Source organism: Lactuca sativa, chromosome 4 (genome assembly GCF_002870075.4).
Source record: "Lactuca sativa cultivar Salinas chromosome 4, Lsat_Salinas_v11, whole genome shotgun sequence".
Taxonomy (NCBI): domain Eukaryota; kingdom Viridiplantae; phylum Streptophyta; class Magnoliopsida; order Asterales; family Asteraceae; genus Lactuca; species Lactuca sativa.
Genome location: NC_056626.2, coordinates 201084488 through 201102836, shown reverse-complemented (window position 1 = coordinate 201102836; position 18349 = coordinate 201084488). Strand labels below are relative to the sequence as shown.

The 18349-nt window shown below is 36.2% G+C and overlaps 1 long non-coding RNA gene across 1 annotated transcript; it reads right to left on the bottom strand.

Moving 5' to 3' along the window:
• Positions 1–4092: 4092 nt before the first annotated feature.
• LOC111877764 (uncharacterized) lies at positions 4093–6393 on the bottom strand. The gene is made up of 2 exons (XR_002845523.3): positions 6003–6393; positions 4093–4519 (listed from the first exon to the last, which is right to left on the bottom strand). It is a non-coding gene; the product is annotated as an uncharacterized LOC111877764 (long non-coding RNA).
• Positions 6394–18349: the final 11956 nt, after the last annotated feature.

Here is an 18349-nt window from a genome sequence, read left to right as displayed (position 1 = left end):
ATTTGTAATAATATATATATATATATATATATATATATATATATATATATATATATATATATATATATATATATATATATATATATATATATATATATATTACTTCCAACAAAAGTTCTAATTACAAATTTAAGATTTTAAATTTGATTTTATCTATACAACAATAAAATAACTAATAAAACTATTAAATAAGAAATCCTTATCTTATGTTATAATATTATAAAATAAATAAATAAGAATTCATCTAGCAAATATTTATAATAAATAATCGATGAGTTCTTCCCTTCGAAAGTAAAAGCCATACAAATATGGGTTATAAGAAAACATGAGAAAATCCAAAACATAAGAAAATAAAAGTAGCTTAAGAACATATTATAAGAGAATCTTAGGTGAGAAGTATACCTAAATCAGTGATGCCATCATGGTGGCGACGACAGATGGTGGTGAGGGAAACCAAGCGATAAGTGATGACAGAGGTTGTAATATCGTTTATGGTGAAGGTCACCGTTGCAGGAAACGTAATTTGAGAACGATTTCAAAATAAAAACATTAAATCGAGTGTTGATTGTTAACAATGTTGGCGATTTTAGAACTAGGGTTTAGTAGAAGGTGGTTCTTGAGGCGGAGGTGGAAGAGTTTATGAGACTGGAGGGTGTGGGGTGCGGTTTCAGCTGATGTGGCACTGAAACACCGCCCCCTCCATGCAGTTTCAAAGTGCGGTTTGGAGACTGCGGTAAGAATTGGGAGCGCTCCCTTTCTCTCTCTCTCTCTCTCTCTCTCTTCCTTTATCTCTCTTTCTCTCTCTTCTTTCTCTCCTTGGGTGTTGTAACAAACTGCAGTAAAAGGAGGGAGTGTGGCACCACTCCCTCCAGTCTAATGCACCGATGATGGAGGTGTTGGTGCGAAGATTGAGGTGGCATAGGTGAGTGTATGTCGGTGCAGTTAGGGGTAGAATGGAGGTGCAATGGTGATGTCTTCGGTGTCACAGTGGGAAGCATATGTATGTTTTCAAAAGAGGGTTTAAAGGAAAAGAAGGCTTTTAAAAAATAGTAAGTGGCGCCCCATTTTTATACTGTTTAAAAATGTATATTTTTTTAAAACTTGTTTCTTATTGGTTATTTTAAACCTACCAGGATGATGATTTTATACCTTTAGATCTATTAGATATGGAATTGACGGTTAAGATTTAAGCTCCTTAGTTTTAACACTTTAGTCTTAAAACTTTTCAACATCTTATTTTATATATATATATATATATATATATATATATATATATATATATATATATATATATATATATATATATATATATATAAACGGAGGTGCAATGGTGATGTCTTCGGTGTCACATTGGGAAGCATACGGATGTTTTCAAAAGAGGGTTTAAAGGAAAAGAAGGCTTTTAAAAAATAGTAAGTGGCGCCCCATTTTTATACTGTTTAAAAATTTTAGTTTTTTTTAAAACTTGTTTCTTATTGGTTATTTTAAACCTACTAGGATGATGATTTTATACCTTTAGATCTATTAGATATGGAATTGACGGTTAAGATTTAAGCTCCTTAGTTTTAACACTTTAGTCTTAAAACTTTTCAACATCTTATTATATATATATATATATATATATATATATATATATATATATATATATATATATATATATATATATATATATATATATATATATATATATATATATATATATATAAAAGCTTAGGTATCCAAACTCACCATAATACGTCGTTTTGTTTGATATATTCATTATAATGTTCTTAAACTTCAATCCTTAACTTGATTTATTTTCAAAATTTTCATATTTTCAATATTATCTTCCTTTTACATCACATTTTTTGACGAACACCTACTAAGTTATATATATTGTAGTTGAAAATGAAAATTATATAAAAGGAAGATAAATGTGAAATTTATAAAAATCTTTGAAATAAATCAAGTTAGAAGTTGAATTATAAGAACATTAGACAATTACAATGTATATAAATGATACAAAACGACATAGTCCCTCCAGTCTAATGCACCGATGATGGAGGTGTTGGTGCGAAGATTGAGGTGGCATAGGTGAGTGTATGTCGGTGCAGTTAGGGGTAGAATGGAGGTGCAATGGTGATGTCTTCGGTGTCACAGTGGGAAGCATATGTATGTTTTCAAAAGAGGGTTTAAAGGAACAAAAGGCTTTTAAAAAATAGTAAGTGGCGCCCCATTTTTATACTGTTTAAAAATGTATATTTTTTTAAAACTTGTTTCTTATTGGTTATTTTAAACCTACCAGGATGATGATTTTATACCTTTAGATCTATTAGATATGGAATTGACGGTTAAGATTTAAGCTCCTTAGTTTTAACACTTTAGTCTTAAAACTTTTCAACATCTTATTTTATATATATATATATATATATATATATATATATATATATATATATATATATATATATATATATATATATATATATATATATATATATATATATAAACGGAGGTGCAATGGTGATGTCTTCGGTGTCACATTGGGAAGCATACGGATGTTTTCAAAAGAGGGTTTAAAGGAAAAGAAGGCTTTTAAAAAATAGTAAGTGGCGCCCCATTTTTATACTGTTTAAAAATTTATATTTTTTTAAAACTTGTTTCTTATTGGTTATTTTAAACCTACTAGGATGATGATTTTATACCTTTAGATCTATTAGATATGGAATTGACGGTTAAGATTTAAGCTCCTTAGTTTTAACACTTTAGTCTTAAAACTTTTCAACATCTTATTATATATATATATATATATATATATATATATATATATATATATATATATATATATATATATATATATATATATATATATATATATATATATAAAAGCTTAGGTATCCAAACTCACCATAATACGTCGTTTTGTTTGATATATTCATTATAATGTTCTTAAACTTCAATCCTTAACTTGATTTATTTTCAAAATTTTCATATTTTCAATATTATCTTCCTTTTACATCACATTTTTTGACGAACACCTACTAAGTTATATATATTGTAGTTGAAAATGAAAATTATATAAAAGGAAGATAAATGTGAAATTTATAAAAATCTTTGAAATAAATCAAGTTAGAAGTTGAATTATAAGAACATTAGACAATTATAATGTATATAAATGATACAAAACGACATAGTATGGTGAGTTTGGGTACCTAAGCTTATATACCCTTAAGGGTATATTCACTTTTCCCTATATATATATATATATATATATATATATATATATATATATATATATATATATATATATATATATATATATATATATATATATATAGGGTTAAGTTCAAATGAGAACACTATTTAATGTGAGAACGTGAGAACACTGCTTTATGTTACTATTCTACTAGGAATTTTGTATATACAACGATATGACATTATTCATCAACAAATATACGAACAATCACACATTAATATTCACATTAAAATTTTGTATTTACAACTTTATGACATTATTCATCACCGAATATATGAACAATCACATTAGAATTTACTAAATTACTATATATATATATATATATATATATATATATATATATATATATATATATATAAATTTTATAGTAGAATAGCAATATAAAATTGAATATATTCATATTATAACTACTACATACTATACATATTAAATTCATAGTAGAATAGTAACATAAAGTAGTGTTCTCACGTTCTCACATTAAATAGTGTTCTCATTTGAACTTAACCTTATATATATATATATATATATATATATATATATATATATATATATATATATATATATATATATATATATATATATATATATATAGGCTGAAAAACAAGGGGACAATTAGCTATGACCCCTCCTAGCCCTTAAGGGTTCCGTCTTTGAGCAGAGGTTCATTCGATTTGTCAAGACACTTTACATTGGAAGATAGTACACATGCTTATATTATTCTCTGTTCAAACTAGATGAACTTTTTGGGTGCTTTTCCAAGAAATTTGTGTCGAATAGTAGTGATGGGAAGATAACATTTTGGTTATTGTTTAAATCAGCGACACCATAGTATGCATGCCTGATGCCCAGAACCATAAATCTTATGAATATACCATTTCAAATATCATTGTGTGGTACTAGTAATAGGTAACGTTTTAGGTCCTCCGATTCTAGTGTGTAATCTTACAAAATTTGAATATATTTGGTTGTTGGTTTGTATAAATATTCATCTATATACAACTTAATAATACCATAATAGAAGTGTCGAAGACTTTCATGTGAAGTTCTTTATGATGTATTCAAGCACTTATCCAACACACGTGTCGTGTTCCCATATGCTACTTGCCATATTGTAGATGTATACTGTTGCAATGAACCGAAACTTCTACGAAAAACTTCTTTGAAAATGCTCGGCACCAAAGATTGCATTATCAATAATGTAATCTTGGATGAGATGCTTTGAAATAGAGTCACAAGCTCTCGTCAAAAGAGTCCTTGAATTGCTACGCACACTTGAACTTGTAGTATCTTAAAGAAGCGTTTGTGCAGATCAAGCAAATGGTGAAAAAAGCAGAGTCAATAAGGTCCATTGTCCAAAAATATTCTAACACTTCTATTGAAATTTCAGCATGACCTTTAAGCAAAACGGATATAAAAATCAACCCAAAATAAAACATCAGGACATACTCAAACTATTACGAAACATCATATACTTTAATCTCATCATAGTACTAAATTAATCACATTCTAACGGTTTCCAAGTATCACATGTCATTTCAATCTCATTTTTTATTAATAGCAACTTACTTTATTTTCGCAAATTGCTTCACATCTTATAAATATGTATTGGTTGTCAATCTAGTCATTCTAACATTATTCCAAACATATTTCAATAGCCAAATAAGTCTCATAAAGTTCTAAAGCCATTTTAAGCATTTTTCCATATTTCGGCTATTTAACTGTATTACATTATTTTCATACTTTTCTTGAATCTTGCAACTATAACGTGACTATTACACTCTATTCATTTCCATATCATCTCATGACTCATATCCATTTCAGTAATTACATGTGCTTCGTAAGAGCATAATATTCATTTTTGGACATTTTTTCCGTTTTTGTCCAATTAGCCATTTTCTTGCTTTTTAGTGCTTTAATAGTTGTTACTTTAGCTTAAACACATTCTTTTAGTTTTTTAGACTTGTCACTAAGTCCAACACATCATTTGGACCAACTTTCATTTCGACACTTTTTGACATTTTTCTTATTTAAGCATCCTACTTTGCCTAAATGTGATTTTCTTGAGTTTTATGATGAATTTTGTGTGTTTTTCAAGTCATAACATGATTATAAGTCAATACCAATGATTACACGCCAAAACATCTCTTATTTGCATCATTTATGCCATTTTTGGCATTTTGATCCGTTAAAGTTTCCAAAAATAGAAACTGTTATAAAGCTTGTTATTTTCCATATGATTCTTACCAAAATGTTTTGAATCATAATATAAATACCTTCCCTATTTCATTCCATATCATTCAATTTCCATTACACATACTCCATCATTTCTTGCATAAGCATATCAAAAATTACATATCAGTCTAATTCCAAACCAAGTTTGTAACTACTCAAAAATTAAAAGTTATAAACTTAAGCTAATTTTCTATTTTAGATCAATATTTTGATGAGCATAAACTCAACATAAAGTGTATATTACTAATCTTGACTTTAATCAATTTGCATATACAAGTTCCCAATTCATCTAGCACATATACTTGGTTCTTTTAATCTTTTTGAACTCATCATGTGAAGCAACTCAATTATAAATACCTAATTTCAACATCGATCTAAGAGTTTCCAATAGCATTCAAGCCATCTTCAACATATAATTGATCTTTAGTGTCTTTTGAATTCATTATCATAAGCATTCCAATAATCCATACCCAATTCCGACACGTATTTCTTAATTTCATACCTACATTCATCAATTTGAACTAGGGTTAAGGATTACCTTTGATTTCTGTCAAAGTGGAAGATGTGGGTGAGAATTGGTGATGTCCCAAGCTTAATGACCACCCACGACCACCACCGGCGCCGGCAGATCTCCTATCGCCGTCCCCTGCAGCGGCGTTGCCTCCCCTGCATCATCAGAACCTCGGCAGCAGCAGCAAGATGCTGCCTTCGTCTTCCTTCTTCCTCATTCATTAAATTTGTCTCAGTTCTCTGTCACGCTATCGCATTCTCCTTTCTCATGGTTTGGTTCTCACATACCAACACAAATAGAGACCACGATGGTCCTCTTTCTTTTCTGATCATCGTACCCGCAAACTGCGGAAATAACTGATCATCGGGCCGCAATAAGCACACACGAACACTTTTTTTTTTTTTTTTGGATCGGACCACAAGAACCAAAATAAAAGCCTAAATTTTGACTTGTTTATGTTTACTTTATTAATACTTACACTAAAGGACCATATCTTTTACTTTATTAATATTTACATTAAAGCCCATTATCTTTTATTTCTTTCAAGTGGCATATCTTTTATTTCTTTCAAGTGGCATAAAAACAAGAGTAAATTACACGAATGGTCCCTATAGTTTTGAGTAATTTGCACGTTTGGTCCCTAGTTTATATTTTTAACTCGGAATGTCCCTACTATTTGTTTATGTTGCGCGCTTAGTCTCTGTCTTACCTAAAAAGATTATTTTACTCTTGATTTTTTAATTTATTTAAATAAACACATCCACAACCCCACCTCCACCTCACCTTACATTACCTTACCTACTCCACCTTATTTAAATAAATTAAAAAATCAAGGGTAAAATAGTATTTTTAGGTAACACAGGGACCAAACGCGCAACAAAAACAAACAGTAGGGACCTTGTGAGTTAAAAAAATAAGTTCAGGACCAAACATGCAAATTACCCCAAACCATAGGGACCATTTGTGTAATTTACTCTTTAAACAATAATAAGCTAACCCTATCCTTATTATTTAAATCCTCCAAAAGATCCATAACTCTTTGTTCTTATTTATCATTAAACTAGTTTATAACCCGTGGAAACAATGGTTATATAATTAATTAAATTTTCATAGTAAAAAAATTAAAATTATTCATCAATTATTTTAAATAAATTGTTAATTAAGAGATAATTGTTAGTTATATAAAATTATAATCACTGATTTAAATAAATACATGACCTTATAATCTATATTAGTGTTATTTTAATTTTTATTATAATGTTATTAATTTAATTTAATTAGAGTGGAAAATTTTAAAATTTGAAATTTGAAATGGAGAATCAATAGGTTGACAAGTGGCATGATATTAATTAAGTAGCCTAATATAGTGACACATGACAAAAGGAGAATAAACATATTCTTTTATTAGAATAGGAAGATAGGAAGATTATTCCAAATATCTTTCAATTCGAATAAATGAATCATAATTTATTTATTTTTAATTAATTTCCATTTAATAAATTTTGGGCAATTAATTTTTATTTTTGCTCAACAACAATTCTTAAAAATTTTATATGGTTAATCCAGTGATTGTTCCATATTTCTAATTATAAAAGTTGGGTTGTTACAATTACTCTATAAAATCTTATCACCGATAATATAAAACAATATAAGGTATTATTAAGTGTTTCTAGAATCTTAGATTTTGCCTGAAATCTAGATTACGTTTTCTTGAACAACCTCAAATTTGTTTTATGTTTAAAATGCAAACACTAACTCGAAGATGTTTGTTTCAATCCATATATGAATCTTCAAAGCTTTCACAATCTATGAAAATGTTTTAATTGAGTTAATAAAGCCATATAGTTTCACCATATAAACGTCATCACTAGGGTCGTTTATTTAAGAAGAGATTCTTAACATTTATTTCTCAAATTTCATAGTCGTAATATGCGTCTATGGCAAAGAGCATCATGATCTCTTTATTTCTTTTGACTGGTAAAAAAGCTTCCTCATAGTTTACATCATGAGCCTAAATATATCCTTCCGCTACAAGTTGGGTTTCAAAGGTATTCATATTTCCATATGTGTTAGTCTTCTTTTTGAAAATCCACTTACACCCGACAAACCTATTTCCGGGTGGAAGGTTAACCAAGTTCTAAACTTGATTTTCCTTTATGGGCTGCATCTTAACGTTTGTGGATTTAAAACATCAATTAGACCTTACATATTATGCATACTCATGGTATGTAGTCGGTTTATTAATATCAAAATACAAATTAGAGCTCAAACTGATATATTATCATACTATACTTATAAAGAAAACACTTTTCCTTTCATCACATTCATTTGAAACTCCCATGACTTTTCAATTTCTTTCTAATAATGATTATCTGTTGTTAAAATGCTATCTTTACTTTTACTTATAAAGTTATGTGATTAACTTTAAACATATTATACATAATTTATAAGTTTTAATATGTTGTTATATATAAACCATTATCATTTTAAAGCTACAACTTTTGATTCGTTTGGATAGATAATTAAATTGTTAATTTAAATATACGGTCAACTTAAATATACATTTTAATTCGACTTAAACAACCTAAAGAATAGTTTATAAATAGTTAAAAGTGATAAATTGAAGCGTGTTTCTAATAATGATTATATATTGGTTAAAGTTAAATAAATATCAAACCTAAAGTATAATCGCAAATAAAATAAATTTCAATATTAAATTAATATATCTATTTCTATTTACAAAGTTATGTTTTTAACTTTTAACATATTATACTAAATTTATTAAATTTAATATGTTGTTGAATGTAAATTATTATCAGTTTAAAGCTATAACTTTTGAACAGTTTGATAAAATACTTAAATTGTTAATTTAAAATATTACATGATCAGTTTAAATATAAATTTCAGTGCCACGTAAAAAACCCAAAAAATATTTTGTGAATAACTAAAAGTGATAAGTTGTAGTGCTAAATGCAAAAACTAAATTGTAATCTCAATTTAAATAAAATATTTCCTAAATATATATTTATAATCATTAAAATTTTTTGAAGTAGCTTAAAATAACTTACAATAAAAATAGTAAAAATAATTCTATATAAAATATTATATTGTTATGTTTAAAAACAAAAGACAATGTTTGATATTTTAAATAATTTCAATGATAGAAATTAAAGCGTTAAGAAAATTAATTTTAAAAAACTAATTAACAATAACAACTATAAATAACATTAAACCATATATTATATTTAATTCTTTTCATAAATAACCCGCGGGTAAAGATCATTTAAACCATTGAGATTATGCAATATTAATAGATGTATATATTATCATATACTTCAAAATAATCAATATATTATATCAACTTAGTATACAAATTATTATCTCAAATTGAATAACAACAATTATTGGTATATTTCAAAAAACACATATTTGTAAAGATTTCAGCAATATAGGTGTTTCTGCGCAATGCGCGGGAATTCGCCTAGTTAAATATATAAAACAAAGTGTATAAAACATTTGGGAGGAATAAGTGGTTAAAAACCTTTCCAATATGGCTATTAATTGATGTTTTATGTAGCGAAGGCATTTAAACGTTCTACCATGTAAATCCTCTAGCCTTAAATGTCCAGCTTTCACGTAATAATTCTCAAAAGTCAAATTATGCCTTTAATATTGTTATTAGAACACTTTTTGCATATAAGTACCAAAAGTTCTAGAATCGATCCTTTCCATAGAATAACAATCCTCTATATATAGGGATAAATACAAATAATACAGCTACATAATATGTAGATAAAATAGGAAAGGATATTCAGTAATCCTAATTAAATATATGCATATCCTATTTAAAAATAGGAAAGGATATTAATTAATCCTAATTAAATATATACATATCCTATATATATATATATATATATATATATATATATATATATATATATATATATATATATAATCGTCTAATATTCTCCCACAGTTTGAGCGGGATGAGGTTGGACACTCAAAGTGGATCTGAACTTCTGGTACAAGTAGCATGGCAAGCCTTTGGTGAATATGTTGGCATACTGGATGGATGTAGGGATGTGCAGAACTCAAACTTGACCAATACAAACCTTCTCATGCACAAAGTGTATATCAATTTCCACATGTTTTATGCGCTGGTGTTGAATCGGTTGTGTGGCAGATAGACTGCAGAAACGTTGTCACAATATACAATTGTCGCCTTTCGTAGTGGTACATAAAACTGAAGTAAGAGATTTTAAAGCCAACTAGTCTCTGAAACGGCATTAGCAACCCCCCGATACTCGGCCTCGGTGTTGGAGCGGGAAATAGTAGGTTGTCGCTTAGAAGACCATTAGACAAGGTTATTGCCAAGAAATACACAGTAACCTGATGTAGACCTGTGAGAATTGGGGCATCCACCCCATTCGGTATCAGAGTAAGCTGTCAAGGTGTGAGACGGGGATGCAATAAGTTGTAACCGCCTCATGAACTGAAAGTGGGGCTCGCATGGAGCATGCATGAAAAGGCATACCTGTTGGATGGCATATGCAATGTATGGACGAGTAAACATCAAGTATTATAAAGCACCGACAAGGGTCCAATATAAGGTACCATTAGGAATAGGCAATCATGTTGTGGCATTGAGTTTAGTGGACGTATCCACCGCGGTAGTGCAGGGTTTGCATGAAGCCATAAAAGATCGTTGAAGTATATCATGAGTATAAGAAGCTTGCGATAAAAATAAACCGTGTGGATCACGTGTGGTAGTGATACACAAAAAATGGTGAAGAGTACCTAAATCAGTTATGGAAAACTCCTGTGAAAGAGATGTAATAATGCTGTGTAGAAAATTAGTGTCAGAAGCAGTCAAGATAATTTCATCCACGTATAATAATAGGTAGGCATGATGTTGTTTGTGCTGATAAATAATTAGTGAAGAATCACAAGTACTGCTTCAGAAACCTTGAGAAGTGATAAAGGTTGAAAACCGAGTATACCAGGTATGAGGAGCCTGTTTGAGTCTATACAGAGATTTACGAAGTCGACATACATGAGAAAGAAATCAAGAATCCACAAATCCTAGAGGTTGATGCATAAAAATAGTCTTATAAAGATCTCCATGTAGAAACGCATTCTTGACATCCGGTTGATGTATCGGCTATCCCCGCGATACAGGTATACTAAGAACAATCCGAATAGTAGCTGGTTTTACAACTGGACTAAATGTATCGTGACAGTCAATTCCCATATTTTAGGATTTCCCATTGACAACCAGACTTGCTTTACACCTGTTGAGCGATCCATTTGCACTAAACTTATGGGGAAACAACCACATACACCTGATAACGAGGTTTTCTGTTGGTCGAGGAACTAGTTCCCATGTTCTATTTTCTTATAATGCATTAAACTCGTCTTCCATAACTAGTAAGAAATTTGGGTCAGACCGGGCTATAGAGACAGACTTAGGAATATGTGAGATGGGTGGTGTGGAAGTGGAGTGAAGATTAAGGCGGGTAGCTAGTTTGGTAACCCCTGCTTTGGCACGAGTAGTCATCGGATGTGCAGAGGTAGGTGGGTCTAGTGGTGGGGTCATAAAAGGGTGGTCGGAGGAAGGTGAGGGAGAGGTGGTAGAAAGCTGGTGATCAGCTTGTTCAATGGTAGGGGGTATGTTAATGGAGACTAGTGGAGAGGTGGGTGGTGCTTTTAAGCGGCGATAATATGTAAGTTGGGGAGAGCTATGTGGTGGGCGGTGGGAGTTGATGGTAGGGTTCAAGGCTGGTAAGTGTTTGATGTGGACAAGTTTGGTAGGTAGGAAACTGATAGAAACGGTGGATTATCGAGGAAGTTATAGGATGTTAGAATAAATGTGAGCTGATCGAAAGATTCTAAACAGAAAAGCAAATCAAAAAATGAACAACAATGATCAAACTGATTTCGAATGATTAATAATAATTGTCTTAGAAGAGCTCGATGAAGAACTTATACTATAAAGGCAGGCAGGGCAAAATACGTTCAATACCTAAGACGGTGCATGCATGCACTATATATATATATATATATATATATATATATATATATATATATATATATATATATATATATATAGTCTAACCCTAGCATAATAAATACGGATGGACAGGCCCAAACCGTAAATGGGCTAACTACATACAAAATAAAATTTGACACAATCTATTAAATAACCCAATAATCTCCCCCTTTGTGTCAAATAAGGAAGGCAGATTCTTCAGCTTTGTTGACGTTTTTGAACAACAAAAAGCTTCAGCATAATCCCCAGCAGAGTTTTGCGAACCATGATGTACTAGTTGATTATATCTAAGAAACACTTCTTGTCCCCAACAATGTTCGCTTTGCACTGACTTACGAACTCCAAAATGTATTCCAGGCATGGGGTGGAGAATAGATGCTTGTCAGGCACAAAAAAGCAAACTCGATGAAAATTAGCATCAACTCTTTCTCGAATTTGAAATGCCACACTCCAATCACCATTTCGTATTCTTCCCAATTTCATCTTGTCAAGATCTTTCGGAGGCTCCTTTGGAAGTACTATAGGTTTCTTGCCAAGGACAGTTGTGATTTCCACTTCCATCTTTCTGTAACAACCCAAAAATACGACCCAAAAATTTCATTTTTTTTAATATAACCAAAAACCATAATCCGAGTGTCATATCATGAAAACCATACGTGATGTATCCCAAACATAATAAAAACAACACTGTGCGGAAACTGTATCAATCCATGTCATGTAAAAATCAAAATCTAAATCAACTCCCAGGATAAAAGCTGAAGTTGTGGTGTGTGCAATGCCATCATCCCGAGCTCTTCCCTCTGCTAGCGGAAGTACCTGAAACCAAAACTAAAACTGTAAGCACGAAGCTTAGTGAGCTCCCCCAAACTACCACATACCATACAATACACATAAGCACATACTGGGCCTTGCCCACTGCATCAGACCGAAGTCTGGAACTAGCTGCATCGGACCGAAGTCCGGAACTGACTGGGACCTTGTCCCCTGCATCGGACCAGAGTCTGGAACTGACTACATCAGACCGAAGTCCGGAACTAACTGCATCGGACCAGAGTCCGGAACTGACTGCATCGGACCGAAGTCCGGAACTAACTGCATCGGACCGAAGTCCGGAACTGACTGATCATGGCATAGCATAAAACATAACAACTATTATAAACACATAAACTGCATACTGCATCGGAACAGAGTCTGGAACACATAACGCATACATGCTTGAATCACAAAGACATCAAGCACTCTAGCTACTGCATCAGACCAAAGTCCGGGACTACTGATAATTAAACGGGCCGGCATTTTGGCCGTAGACCCGTTCCTACTGAAGGGAAACTCACCTCGTGAACTGGCTGCTGAGTGAATAACTCTGAGGGCTAACTGCTGCTGCTCCGGTATCTCCCCGGCTGCAAGTCCAAAAATACACTCAATCAAATACTAAACACTGCACTGGGTAAAAATGACTCTTTTACCCTTGGTCAAAGTCAACTGTTGGTCAAGGTCAACTCTCAGTCAAAGTCAACCCACAGTTGACCTGACTCGCCGAGTTGGGCCGCCAACTCGCCGAGTCCTTATTCTCACTCCTCGACTCTACTCGCTGCTACTCGTCAAGTATGGCATCGACTCGACGAGTACTCTCCCGATCCAAGAATTCAGACAATCTTCATCCGACTCGCCGAGTCCTATGAACAACTCGACGAGTTGTTCTTGAGCTTAAGAAGATTGCCTTGGACTTGCCGAGTTGTATGAACAACTCGCCGAGTCCCTCCATTACAGAGTCTACCCTCAAACTCGCTGAGTCCACTCCACTACTCACTGGTCCCACTCGTCACCGCTCAAAAGGAATAAATCGGGGACTCGCGACTAGACTCGCCGAGTCACCGCCATGCAACTATTCTACACTCGATTCTGATCGAATCCAATACATACAAATGATAGATCTGAGTCCAATAAGCTGATTTACCACGTAAAGTTTTCAACTTTACGTGTACAAACGCATGAACAAGGGAATAAAGGCTAAAAGATGCTTAAAAGGGGTAGATCTAGGGTTAATATGCAAAATAGCTCCATAAAGGCAATAGATCTGGGCTCTACAACTCCTAAATGAACAGATCTAAGGTTATCTCGGCATGAGAGAGCTTCCATATCCACATAAAGCTTTGAGAAAGGCATTAACAAGATCTAGAAAGGGTTTTAAGGCATAAAAGAGAGGGAAAACTGAAGAATACCTCAAAGAGCTCTAGCTTTCCCTTGAATCTCTGCTCTGAAATCCTTCTCCTTGCTCCTTTCTTATTCTCCTTCTTCAAGCCTTCACAATAGCACACAAAAATCACTTAGAATCACTCAAGAACGAATTAGGGTTTTCTCACAGCTTTTGAGGGTGAAGGAGGCGAGATTGGGGGCTATAAGGTGGCTTAAATAGTGGGCAACCCGGGGATTTAGGGTTTCTCCCAGACGGACAGAATCGCCGAGTCCGGAATATGGACTCGCCGATTCGCCAGCTAACACGTGCTCGAAATCCCGACCCTACTCGGCGAGTCAGGCTATGAACTCGCCGAGTCCCTCTTGCAAAACTTCAAAATAAATACCAAGGAATTATCATACCGGAGACGGGTCGTTACAATTCTCCCCCACTTATCTCAGACCTCGTCCTCGAAGTCTGCTACGGCTGAATCTGCAAATATCTCTGGGTAGTGCTCCCTCATCTCCTCCTCAGCCTCCCACGTCCACTCAGACCCCTTCCGGTGCTGCCACTGCACCTTCACTAACTGAATTTCCTTGTTCCTCAAGGTCTTGGTCTTCCGGTCCAGAATTGCAACCGGTCTCTCGATATAATTCAGGCTACTATCAACCTGAATATCCTTTAGGGGAACGACTGCTGACTCATCCACCAAACACTTCCTCAACTGAGACACATGGAAAGTGTTGTGGATCTGACTAAGCTCCTCAGGAAGATCTAACCGATAAACAACCCGACCCACCCGGGCCAAAACCCTGAAAGGACCAATAAATCTGGGGCCTAACTTGCCCCTCTTCCGGAATCTGATGACACCCTTCCAAGGTGAGACCTTCAGAAGGACCATATCTCCCACCTGGAACTCCAAGTCCGAACGCCTCCTGTCGGCGTAACTTTTCTGCCGACTCTGCGGAGTCTGCAGTCTACTACGGACCTGCTGGATCAACTCAGTCGTCTTGAGCACCACTTCTGTGCTCCCAATGACTCTCTGACCGACCTCGCCCCAACAAATCGGGGTCCTACACTTCCTCCCATAAAGCATCTCAAAGGGAGGTCGATCAATGCTCACATGATAACTGTTGTTATACGAGAATTCCGCTAACGGTAGATACGTATCCCAACTGCCACCGAAATCTAGGACACATGCCCTAAGCATGTCCTCGAGAGTCTGAATCGTCCTCTCGCTCTGCCCGTCTGTCTGAGGGTGGAAAGCGGTGCTGAAATGGAGACGAGTACCCATCTCGTCGTGGAACCGCTTCCAGAATCTGGATGTGAAACGGACATCTCGGTCTGACACCACCGATACCGGCACCCCATGACATGCCACAATCTCTCGCACATAGATATCGGCTAACTTCTCCGCCGATATACTCTCCTGGATTGGGATAAAATGGGCACTCTTCATCAACCGATCCACTACTACCCATATCGAATCCACTCCACGTGCGGTCCGGGGAAGCTTGGTGACAAAATCCATGGTGATGTCCTCCCATTTCCACACGGGAATGTCTAACGGCTGCATCCTGCCGTGAGGTCTCTGGTGCTCCGCCTTGACCTTCCGGCAGGTTAGGCATCTCTCGACGTACCAGGCGACGTCCCGCTTCATGCAGGGCCACCAATAATCATGTTGAAGATCTCGATACATCTTCGTCGCCCCTGGGTGGATAGAAAACCGAGACTTATGAGCCTCATTCATCAACACTTGCCGTACTCCACCCCAGTACGGTACCCACACTCTCCCGTGAAGCGTCAGCAAACCACGACTATCATAATCAAACGAGGCTACCCGACCCACGATCCTCTCACACTTCTGTCTCTCCTCCTTGAGGCCCTCCACCTGAACCTCCTTGATCCGCTCCAACAACGGAGTGATCACTGTCATCCTCAAACATAGATCCCTGATAGGGGCCGCCGACACTTTGCGGCTCAGGGCATCGGCCACCACATTGGCCTTCCCTGGATGGTATAGGATCTCACAGTCGTAATCCTTTAGCACATCCAACCACCTCCTCTGCCTCATGTTCAGACTCGGCTGATCCATAAGGTACCTCAAACTCTTGTGATCCGTGTAAATAGTACAACGGACCCCATAGAGGTAATGCCTCCAAATCTTGAGGGCAAACACAACTGCCCCCAACTCCAAATCATGGGTAGGATAATTAGCCTCGTGAGGCTTCAACTGTCTCGAGGCATAAGCTATCACATGGCCTTGCTGCATCAAAACTGCTCCCATACCTGTGATCGAGGCATCACAATAGACTACGAAGTCCTCTACTCCCCCTGGCAAGGTAAGGATCGAAGCCTCGCACAATCTCTGCCTGAGGGTCTCGAACGCTGACTGCTGCTCAGGACCCCAACGAAATACCACTGACTTCCTGGTCAGTCGGGTGAGCGGCACTGCTATCTTGGAGAAATCGTGAATAAATCTCCGATAATACCCTGCCAACCCTAGGAAGCTCCGAATCTCAGATGGAGACTTCGGGACCTCCCACTGCATCACGACCTCAATCTTGGCCGGATCTACCAAAATACCCTTCTGGTTGACAAGGTTACCAAGGAACTGCACCTCGCGCAACCAGAACTCACATTTGGAGAACTTTGCGAAAAGTCTCTCCCTCCTCAAAGCCTCCAGCACCTCCCGTAGGTGCTCCTCGTGCTGCTCCTGCGTCTTGGAATATACCAAGATATCATCTATGAACACTATCACTGACCGATCCAGCATCGGCCTACACACGTGGTTCATGAGATCCATGAACGCGGCTGGAGCATTGGTGAGCCCAAATGGCATCACCACAAACTCATAATGACTATACCTGGTCCTGAAAGCAGTCTTCTGTACATCCTCATCTCTAACCCGCATCTGATGATAACCGGAGCGTAGATCGATCTTGGAGAACCAAGACGCTCCCTGGAGCTGATCAAACAAATCATCTATCCTCGGAAGTGGGTAACGGTTCTTCACCGTTACCTTATTCAACTCCCAATAATCTATACACATACGATGCGACCCATCCTTCTTCCTCACAAACAGGATCGGCGCTCCCCAAGGCGAACTGCTCGGCCGAATGAAACCCTTGTCTAACAGCTCCTGCAGCTGTGTAGACAACTCCTGTATCTCAGGGGGAGCTAGTCGATACGGTGATTTGGCTATCGGAGCCGCACCAGGAATTAGGTCGATCCTGAACTCGACCTGTCTCTTAGGAGGTATCCCCGACAAATCCTCGGGAAACACGTCTGGGTAGTCTCGAACAATGGGAACATCATCAACTGTCGTCTTGCCCTTCTCCCGGGCATCCAAGACGTAAGCTACAAAACCGGCGCAACCCTGCTGAACATAGCGCCTCGCCCTTGCGGCGGAACAAAAGGTCGGTCCTCGCTGCGGCCTCTCGCCCTGAATCACTAACTCTCCCCCACTGGGAGTGCGAACCCTCACTAGCTGAAGCTCACAATCAATCACCGCCCCATTGGGGCTTAGCCAATCCATGCCCACAATAACCTTATTCCCTCGCAGAGGAATAGGTACCAGATCCACTGAAAACTGCTCGTCAAATAACTGAAGAGAACACCCTCTATGCACTCTGTCGACCCTCACGGTCCTATCATCTGCTATCTCAACCTCTAATGGACAATCCAGCTCCCCTGGAGCTCTACTAAATCTCTTTCTAAGCGCAAGTGATACGAATGATCGGGTAGCCCCCGAATCGAATAATACCAAAGCAGAAATGACGTTCACAGAGAACGACCCTGAATAAAACATACAATCATAAGCAATATTCAATCAATAATAATAAAGAGATACAGGGAAGATACATACCCGACACCACATCAGGAGTCGCCCGTGCCTCCTCTGCTGTCATCTGAAACGCCCTGCTCTTCGCCACCGGCGTCTCGGCTCGGCCCTGCCGGCCATCTGTAATCCTCAAGGTAGCAGGGGCAGGTGCAGCCACCTTCCTTGCTGCAGCTAAACTCGGACACTGGGACTTTTTATGTCCCCTCTGATTGCACTGAAAGCAAATCGGATCTGATGCTGCGACAGCAGTAGCAGGGGCCGTGCAATCCCTACTCAAATGCCCAATCCGACCGCACTTGTAGCAG